This window comes from Marmota marmota, unplaced genomic scaffold, assembly GCF_001458135.2.
Source record: "Marmota marmota marmota unplaced genomic scaffold, marMar, whole genome shotgun sequence".
In the NCBI taxonomy this organism is placed as follows: domain Eukaryota; kingdom Metazoa; phylum Chordata; class Mammalia; order Rodentia; family Sciuridae; genus Marmota; species Marmota marmota.
This window is the reverse complement of record NW_025999977.1, coordinates 10,131,570-10,141,815: the sequence shown is the minus strand read 5'-3', so window position 1 is coordinate 10,141,815 and position 10,246 is coordinate 10,131,570. Positions and strand designations below refer to the sequence as shown.

General features: G+C 42.3%; 1 protein-coding gene across 1 annotated transcript in view; it reads left to right on the top strand.

The window, feature by feature from the left end:
* Nucleotides 1-10,246, top strand: part of B3gnt2 (UDP-GlcNAc:betaGal beta-1,3-N-acetylglucosaminyltransferase 2) — a 29,028-nt gene continuing 18,782 nt past the window's right edge. The window contains exon 1 of the mRNA XM_015479625.2: nt 1-18. The gene's annotated coding sequence lies outside the window, so the exon portion shown is untranslated. The remainder of the gene's footprint in view (nt 19-10,246) is intronic.

Below are 10,246 nucleotides of genomic sequence, written 5' to 3'. Positions count from 1 at the left end.
GAGCTGCTCCTGGACAAGGTAGGGCCCTAGCGGGTGGTCACCCCCACCTCTTTTCTTCTGGCTCTTCCCTCCCCCGCTGCCTACCCGGGCCCACTCTGTCCGCCCCCTCCCACCCTGCTCCGGGGCCCCCTGACTGGACCCCCTCTTTCCTCCCACCTTCTCTCCAGTTCCGGCTCCATACCGGCGCCCCGGCGGAGGAAACCGTTCCTAGGTGGCTTCTGCCGCATTTACGCTTCTTGCCTTCCCCTGTGGTTTCTGCATCTTCCGAACCCTAGATGAAGAGGATAACGAAACCCCCAGTTGCGCGTCTTTGGAGCCTCTTGCTCCATTCCACACCCACCCCCTGGGGCCCAGGGACATTCCCCCTCCTCTCTGCACCCTAACTTCCGGGGGATCCCGCGCCCAGGGCTGCAGGATTTGGGAAGGGGCTTCTGGGTCGGGGCGTCCTCTTCTGGGGTATTTGGGGGAGGGGAGCCGTGTGCGATTTCTCTCTGGCACCCTCGCACTGCGCTGGTCTCCAGTGCCGCATGGGGAGATCAGGTGTTTTGTGAGCCAGGGAGCCGCCGGCACCCGCTCCCCACCCCCAACCTCTTGCACTGCCACCTCCGGTTCCCCATAGACTGGTTTCTGCGAAACTTAGGGAGAACCTTTCGCTTTGACCTCTAAAAATATTTCCACGCTGCCGGCGTTGAATGATTAACCAGGCTGCTGGTCCGAGACACCGCGAGGGTGGGGGTAGCTGGCAGGCCAGGGAGCGCGCAAAGCCGCTCTCTGAAAAACACCTCGCCGGGAAGGTGGGCGTGGGGGCCTTGGGCTGTCGTGCTGGTCTGGCGGCTGCGGGATGGCAGGTGGACCCTTCTGGAGTTAATAAAACTGAGTCACCTTGTTACTTTCCAGGCCATGGTTTTTACATTCTGGGTTGGGGAGCCGCTGAACCCCCTCTTTACCCATCAAGTGGAGGAACAGATAAGAAATCCCCCACAAGTGTCATAGCGTGAAAGGTCGTCTTTAAAAAAAATTACATACATTTATAACCTCGGTTGTTGGTGGGAAGGCTTTCTCCTCCCTAAAACGTAGGGATCGTTTGTCTTGGCTCCCCTCCCTCCATGGCCGCCTCAACCTCCCCGACTTCGTAGACGTTGTTTAGAACAATTATTCTCCTGCCCCTCCCTTTTTAGAGCCTCGTCTGTCAAGTTGCGAGGCCAGTTGTTGAATATGGGCTCCTACTTGTTATAACAAATTCTTCCAGTGTAATTATTTGTGCCTCGGGAGGTGATGGGATGGTTAACGAGGTGGCGACTGGGCCAGGACTGGGAGTGGGAAGGTGAGGATCCTGATGGAGTGGAGTGTGTGTGGGGGGTCTCTTGTGCTGTCTCACGGTCGCGCCCTGTAGATCTGACAGCTGACCTGGAGGGAGGGTAGGTCACTTCCCTCTGCCCTAGTGCCTACTTCTGCTTCTTTTGAATAGAGGTTATTAAGCCTGATGGAATTTGGGAGAAGAGAGAGCCCGTGTGCTCTTAAACCAGATTAGATTGTAAGACCAGAGAGGTGAAGGAGCCCTGTTAAGAACTCTGCTGGAGTAATTTGAGTAACCCTTTTCCGCCCTGCCCAGCCTTCACAAACGTGTTTATCATAAGACCTTCTGTTAGAAACTCTTTTTCAGTGTGGAATATTGCTTTTTTCCTTGGGACCCTCTCTGCAGAGGAACTCACTTCTCTTAATTTAGTTTTCTGTATGTATGTATGTATGCAGATGGTGTATGTATGATCAAAGCCCTAATTCTCCGTTAAATTTGAGTTCCCACCCTCTCTTTTCACTAGTCTTGGTTTTGCTACAGAGGGTTCAGTGACATAGGGTGAATTGTTTTTCATCAGAGCCTTATTTCCCATATCTGGTTTTGGGGATGGTAGTGTCTGCCTTAAGAGGCTCTGTTTGAAGACATGTAGGATGATTTCTACTCCTGTCACTGGCTTGTTGAAGTTATGGAGGCTTTAATGAGGGGTCCTGGTGCAATTAATATAGAATTTCCTCCTGGCATCAACTTCCTTTTACCCCAAACTGTGGGAACAGTTAGATTTGTCTGAGGATGAAATCAGCCAAATTTGGCAAATGCATTAAGAAGGTTTTTAAAATCCAAGGAATGTGGTAGTCTTTTGAGGAAAATAAGCATAACTTACTTGAATTGATTTTTTGGGGGGTGACTTCTGAAGGAGGGCTGGGTAAATAGATGGCTTATGTGGTTAGGAAGATTTCCTTGTTTTAAAAAAATCATGATTTAGATTTCTCTAAAACTTCTATATTACCATTATGCTAAAAATAGGAAAGTGGAACTGGTAATTCATGATTGACTTTACACTGTACTCTTGTTCAAATGTGATTTTTTTTTTTTTAAAAAGTTACTGTAAAAAGCAGGAAGATCCAAGAACATTAATCATTTTAGTTTACATGATGCATTGTTGGTATAAGGCAAAGTGTTCTAGATAGAGATGTGTGAGGCTTTTTCAGCTGATGGAGGGATTAAGAGAAAAGGTGAATCCTTCTTTCTGAAAACATTAGCTTTTAATGATTTCTAATAATGTTGAGTTTTTTGGAAAACCTAATTTAAGAATGCTGACCATCCCTGAAATATTGCTTTCTTGACCACCAGGTCAGTCTTTTTAAAAAACAAACAAACAAACCAAAAAACCAACTTTTTTTTTTAAATTGTAGATGAACACAGCACCTTTATTTATTTATTCATTCATTTTTTATGCGGTGCTGAGGATTGAACCCAGTGCTTCACACATGCAAGGCAAGTCACTGCCACTGAGCCACAGTCCCAGCCCCACTAAGTCAGTCTTTTAATTCTTTCTAACTTCTTTTTTTTGGAAATATTTTTTAGTTGTTGATGAACCTTTATTTATTTATTTAATTTATTTGTATGTGGCGCTGAGAATCGAACCCAGTGCCTCATGCATGCTAGGCAAGCGTGCTACCACTGAGCCACAACCCTTATTTAGAGTTCTTTTAATATATTAACATTTAAAAATTTTTTATTTAGTGTTGTTGTTTTTTTGATAGTTGTATTAGTTTGTTAAAGACTTTAAAAATTACTGAATGCAAACGGATATTTTTTTTTCCCAGTACTGGGGATTGAATTCAGGGGTGCTTTATCCTCCCAATCCCTTTTGTTGGGGGATGTGTATGCCATGGATTAAACTCAGGAGCTCTCGACCACTGAGCCACATCCCTAGCCCTATTTTGTATTTGATTTAGAGATAGGGTCTCACTGAGTTGCTTAGCACCTTGCCATTGCTGAGGCTGGCTTTGAACTTGCCATCCTCCTGCCTCAGCCTCCGGAGCTGCTGGGATTACAAGCATGTGCCATTGTGCCCACCCCCCATCCCTTTTTATTTTTTGAGACACATTCTCATTATATTGCTCAGGCTGTCCTCAAACTTGTGATCCTCCTGCCTAAGCCTCCTGAGTCTCTGGGATTACAGGAGTTTGTCACTGTGCCCAGCTAAATGGTTGCTTTTATAAATACTGAGATCCTGCAACTGGGATAATATATAATCTACTGCAGCAAATCTAATAGGATATATAAATTACCAATACTGAAAGATTCTCATAAAGGCCTTTTGGTCTTATGTATAAATGCTTAGGGGAAACTAAAGTCATTTTGATCAGTTGCCTGATATTTTTTGGTGTGCCCAGAAAGCTGAAATGTGAATTAAACTAGTCTATGGTAAATATTTGCTGGCTGCATAATCAAAAGCATCCATTAGGGGCTGGAATTTTGACTCAGTGGTAGAGTGCTTGCCTCGCACACATGAGGCACTGGGTTCGATCCTCAGCACCACATAAAAATAAATAAATAAAATAAAGATATTGTGTCCATCTACAACATATGAAGAAGAAGAAGAATGCATACCCCCAACAGGTGTGGGTCCAGTTGTTCTCCCGCCACTGCCTCAAGGTGGGATAACTGTTAGTAGGCACTTGCCAAATTTGTCTCCAAATTGTAGGATGAATATATTCCTCTCTCTGGAGAGGCAATTACTGTTCGGATAAGAGGTGTGTACATGTGTGGGGTAAGCCTTTGAGAGAATTGATGTAATGATTTCATCATCACCCACTGGTGATGAGGCTTTGCCAAGTCTAACAAAGCTTCAGTGAGAAGAACTTATTACTTGATGGAGAATTTTTTTTGTGTGTGGGGGGTGGCGGCAGTGGCACACATAGTGGCCCAGTCTCTACTGCTAGAACAAGTTATTTGTACTGAGTTTTCTATTCCTTACAACTCTTGAGTTGAGTTTTTTACACTACTTAAATTGCTCCTATTGTGAGTTTTATGTCCTTTGCTCAGCAGCTTTGTCTTGGTTTGATTTAATCATTGTAACAAAATCCAACCTTTGTGAGAGTCAGCATTGTTGATAAAGTTATAACATATCTAGAAATATTTGTGTAATTTAAACTTTCAGCATTTCCATAGTTAAATTGAAGAACTTTGTTACAGGTTATTTTCTGTGCCTCTGTAAATATTCCCTTGTAGCAGGGTTTATATTATTTAAAAAAAATTCTCATGTGGCTACAGAGGGGAAATTCCCAGTAGCCAGGAAACCGATACTTTCCACTTTTCATTCTGCAGCATTTTAAACCAAGTTTATTGCTCAGATGTGTTCAGTGTGATGTGACTAGAAGGTTCATTGCTTACTGGAATGTTTTTTTTAAAGGTATCATCCAAGGTAATCAACATTGGAGTGTGGGTGGTTAGGTTCTATCAGTGGTGGTGTGGTGGTTTAATGGTTATAAGCCTAAACTTGAAGTCAATTGGATGATTTTTTTTTTTTTTAACTTGAGGTATAACATGAAGTGTGTGAAGTACCCAAAGTGTGAGCTTATGTGTGTGTTTCTACCTCCCAGATCCAGAAATAAACATTTCTTCTACTATAGAAGGTTCTGGTGTTCCTTTCTAGTCAGAACGTACTCCCTAGAGGGAACAGTTATTCTTACATCATCATAGATGTGATTATATCATCACAGATTGGTTTTACCTATTCTCGAACTCCACATAAGTGGAATCTCAGAATGTACAGAGTGTGTAGTCTTTTGTGAAACAGGCCGGGATTTGAGTTCTGTTTTGCCACTTACTATGTAACTATGGACAAGTTACTTGACTCTGAGCCAGTTTTCTTGTTGTGAAATATCTCATAGATATGCTGGGAAAGTTTATGTGAATGATATACCTAAAATACCTAGCACTGTGGCTGATAGGCAATTTTTTATTTCATTAAAAAGATAACTAAAGCAACTATGTCTTCTCTGTTTATACAATCCATTTCATTATAAAAGTCAGATAGGTCTTTTTTTTTTTTTTAATATAGGTCTGTTTTTGAAAGTTAGGAAACCAAATTTGTTTGATTCAATGCTTTGTTGATGTGGCATTTAGCTTAAAAAAATGTATTATTTGTCTCCTATTACTTTCAGTGGATTTTTCCTCTTATTGAAATGTCCCATACATAGCTCTTGATCTGCTAGCTGTGTTATGAGCTAGCGTGCAGAAGGGTGCAGTAGTGAGAGCTGGTTTGCATTTGATCTTGAAGTGTGTGGAAGTGTTTAGATGAAAGTCATCAGTAAGTGCCCAAGATGCTCAGAACATTTACTGCTGCATTATGTTTTGTGAAGTAATTATTTCAGAAGTGAAAGCACAGGGCCAATTGTTTTAATTGCATGCTTCAGACAAGCCATTTAAAATGTTTTCGACTTTTGTAATCTTAACTCTATAAGTGGTTTTATATATTCAATGGTCTCATGTCCCCAGTGGGTTTATTTGATACTTCTTAATTTTGGACTCCTCCTTCAATTGTAACTTGGGTGGTATTTTAACATTCTTTCCAAAAGTTTTTCTTATATTTATTTAGAAACAACATTCAAGATAAGGTGAAGGAAATTAACATGAATCCCAATGTGTCTTAACACTAACTATTAACAACTTGATTTGGACCCTGTAAGTGTTCTTCTCTGCACATGTATACTTCTAGAATGACCTCAGAAAAAACACACTGCTGGCACTTTAGGCTTATTTGACAGTGTGATGGCTTGCCTAAGAGATGCCTGGCAGATGGGGCAGGTATATCAGAATGCCTAGGTTCAGGCCCATTCATATTCTAACTCTTGCTTGTAGCTCTCCCTCTTCTTAGTAGTACTGGGAACCCAGTCCCCTGAGTCTCTCTTTAGGGAGCCTCCAGATTGCAGGAACTGAGAGGGAATGCCTATTCTGAAATCCTCCTCCTCTAGTTAAGAGCTCAAGATGATGGCTGGTGAAGTGGGCTGTGTTCAGTAGCTAGTGTCCATTGATAGAACACCTAGCACTGTGCTCTGTCCTGGGTGTGTTTACTGGTGGGTCAGGCATGGTTCTGGGTCTTGGCCTGCTGAAGTTGGCTGTCTGATAGACACTGAAAAGGAATTGGTGAGAGTGCTTCTGAAGAGGCAGAAACAAAGTATGTGTTGGGCAGTCAAGAAAGGCTCCCTGAGGAAGGGGCACTTGGACTTAGCCTTGAAGAATGAACACACAACTTTTCAGGAGCAGAGAAAGGAAGGCAGAGGTGGCCATCGGATTGCAGCCTGAGAGAACAGGATACTGCGAAGGCTCATAGAGCCATGTCAGGGGAAGCAGCAAGGTATCCTGTGAGTTTGGAGTGCAGGGTGCTTTGGAGCAGGTAACAGCCTGCAGCACGGCCTCAATGACTGTGCAGAGGTGTGGTACTTGGTAGTTTCAGAGGCAGTGGGGAGCCATTGAAAGTTCTTGGGTGCACAGGGTGTGGTGACATGTCATGGTCAGACTTGCACTGAAGAGGATGAACTTGAGCCAGAGAGGTGGATGGGAGACTGGACTGATCAGGAGCCTGGGTCATTATATAGACAGCCTGGTGGGGCTGTCTGCTTCCTATTTCCCCTGCCCTCAATCTGTTCTTGGGAAGAAACTGGAATTACCTTGAGTTCACTTCTCTGATTCAGACTCCAGTGAGTCCCTCTCTTCCCCAGAATAAACCCAAAATTCTCACGTCACCTATTGGGATGTGGATATCCTCGTCTCTCACCTCCCTTCACCCCTCCACACACTAGCTTTCCTGCCTGTGGCCTTGGTGCCGCCTGCTACCTCCGGCTGCAGTTATTCTTCACCCATTTCTCTCTGATCACCCCGCTTAACACAGCCTTACCCTTATTCCTTTAGTTTTTGTTGTTTTGTTTTAGACATTGCTTGGTTTAAGTGGGTGCTTGTTGGAATTTACTGAATTAGGCCACCTCATTAGCTTCAGTAGGGGAAAAACTCAGTTCAAAAACAGAGCAGAGGTGGTACAGGATTAAAGACCATGTGTGTTTGAAAGAGGTGAGAGATGAAATGACTCATGGATGGGTGGGATAAGATTTAGAAACCAATTAAAGAAGATGTGGAGGAGGAGGTGAGCTACAGACATGGGCCATTGGGATGTCATTTAGCATACGGAATATTAGAGTCTGTGGTAGTGTCTAAGGGTGCAAAGGACAGGAGTGTGGGATGAGGGAAGACCCAGTAATGGACTTGGTCCATTTTGGGGGGTTGAGGCCAGGAATTAAGGCTGCCAAGAGGGAAGAGAATCAGGAGGTGATAGGGTTTGCCCCAAATGGGAGGGTAGAAGTGGTGGCCAAAGGTGTTGGGTGCCCTGGGAATCCAGGAGAGTGCAAGGATTGTGAAGATGCTAGATGTGAGGGGAATTAAAAAGGGGTCAAGGCAGGACAAGGGGCATGACAAGAGTGAGTAATTGCAGCACCTGGAGAGAGAACTTTTCAGTGGAGAAGTGGAGATTGCTAGTGGTTCAAGAACCTAGGGGCACAGCAGAAGTTGTCAGTGGGGGTGACTGGTGATGTGGAGATCTTGCAGAAGGAGGGTTAGGTTCCAGAGCTGACATCAAGTATCACTGTAACCATGGCAACTCACTTAGCTTCTGTTTTCCCACCCCCTTGCAAAATAGGATAAAACCTGCACAGCCACCTTTCTGGGTTTATAAATCCATTGAAATTGTAAAAGTGTAAATCCATTGAAATTGTGAATATGAAGGTGTTAACACTCTAGTAAGGTATTTCTATGAACCATAAATTTGCCACAGCTTATATAATTTTTGCTTCACAATTTTTATCATTTATTTTCTTTGAAAAGCACTTAACATTCAAATGCTTCTCTAAAGTGTTGCTTTTTTGAGTCCTGATCAGGGAGTGATACAGAGTATGTGTGTGTGTGTGTATGTGTGTGTGTGTGTGTGTGTGTGTTTGTGTGTTTAAACAAACCCTTCAGGTCTAGCCCTAGGTGTTCAGTAGGAAGCCTGGTGGTATTCTCAAAATCAAATATATTTGTCTAACACAGAAAGGGTCAGAGTGGATTTGTTACAAATGTCATCCTATCTAAATGTACCTGGTCCTCTGTATCCATGAGTTCCACAACCAAGGGTTCAACTAACTGTAGGCCAAAAACATTCAGAAAACAACAACAAATAATGCAAGGTAAAAAATACAGTATAAAAATACAGTTGCTTTTGGAAAATATGGTGTGTGTGTGTGTAATATATATACATAAAGTTTTATTTAGCCATAAAGAAAAATGAAATTATTTCATTTGTAGGAAAATGGATAGAATTAGAGACCATTTTGTTAAGTGAAATAAGCCAGACTCAGAGGTCAAGGGTCATGTTTTTTCTCTTATGCAAAATTTAGAGAGGAAAAAGGAAAAGAAAGGTGGGGGTGGGGTGGGGAGGATCTTGTAAACATCAAAGGGAGATCAGTAGAGGAAAGGGACCAAGAAAGGGGAAAGTGCCTGGGGAGTGATATTGGCCAAATTATGTTGTTATATTGTGTGCATGTATGATTTGTGACAACAAACCCCGTCATTAGTTTTCAAGCATAATGCACCAGTAAAATAATGTGGAAAGAAAAAAAAAACTGCTTTCATAGTGTTGACTTTGTATTAGGTAGTATAAATAAATAATCTAGAGATGATTTAAAGTATACTGGAGGATGTACATATAAATTATATCCAAATACTGTGCCATCTTAAAGACTTGAGCATCAGAGGGTTTTGCTGTCTTCAGGGTCCTAGAACCAGTTCCTCATAGATACTGAACTAATGAGATATATTTTATATATATATATTTATTTTTTAGTTGTAGTTGGAGACAATACCTTTATTTTGTTAATTTTTTTAATGTGGTGCTGAGGATAGAACCCAGGGCCTCGCACTTGCTAGGCTAGCATTCTACCACTAAGCCACAACCCCAGCCCTAATGAGGTGTATTTTTTACACTTCTTATTTTATAGCTGAATTTGAAACTCATTTATGAGGAACTTTTGTAGCTATTATTCTTTTAAGTGAGATGCAGTCATTTTACTTTTCTTCTTTCCCTTCCTCACATAGAAATTATTTCCTTCAAATGAACTTAAAATATCTATGGATAGCCCTATTTTTAACTGAATGTTTCTCTTTCGAGTTTTTGTTCCTCAAGGTTTGATGGATCCTGTTTAAAAAACAAAACAAAACTCTTTATAATTGAAGTTTCCAAACAAGTATGACACAGAGAAGTGTATAATAAAGCCTTAGGTGGCCAGCGGTTCTTTCAGCTGGATGATTTTCTTTTTTCATCCCTCCCCCACTCATGACCATACTGAAGGGTGTGGAGGTCCACAGTGGGGAGGCTACTGTTAGTGTAGAGGCAGCCGAAGCTGTGGGGATCCAGCAGAGGGAATGCCCCAAGGGAAGCTCTAGGCACAAGGATGGATTGCTGTGGTCCTGGTGGTTCCACATGTATGGTAGTGTACAGTATGTGACCGTGACATTCATAGATGTACTTAAAACTGAGGTGATTTAAATTGCTTGGCAAAAGAGGCCCACTTTCCTAGCTGCTCAGCAGTGTGCCCATATATTGAGCAAACAACATGATCTCTTTTATTTTGGCAACACATGTTTTTCTTGGCAAGTGGTGGGAGAAAGCTGTGTTACTATTTCACCTTCTTTAAATAAGTAGCCATAAGTCTTGGTTGAATGATTGGATGATTCCTCAACCCCTTCCTTTAATAGGATATTTGGATGAAAGGCCAGAAGGTCATTTGTTTGGAGGCTTTGTTTTCTAAACTCACATGATTTATTTTAATATTTTAAAAATTGAGTTAGAAACCACAGTGCTCAAGCCCCTACCAGTAACTAGTTACAATTTAGCCAACATTTGAGAAATGGAGA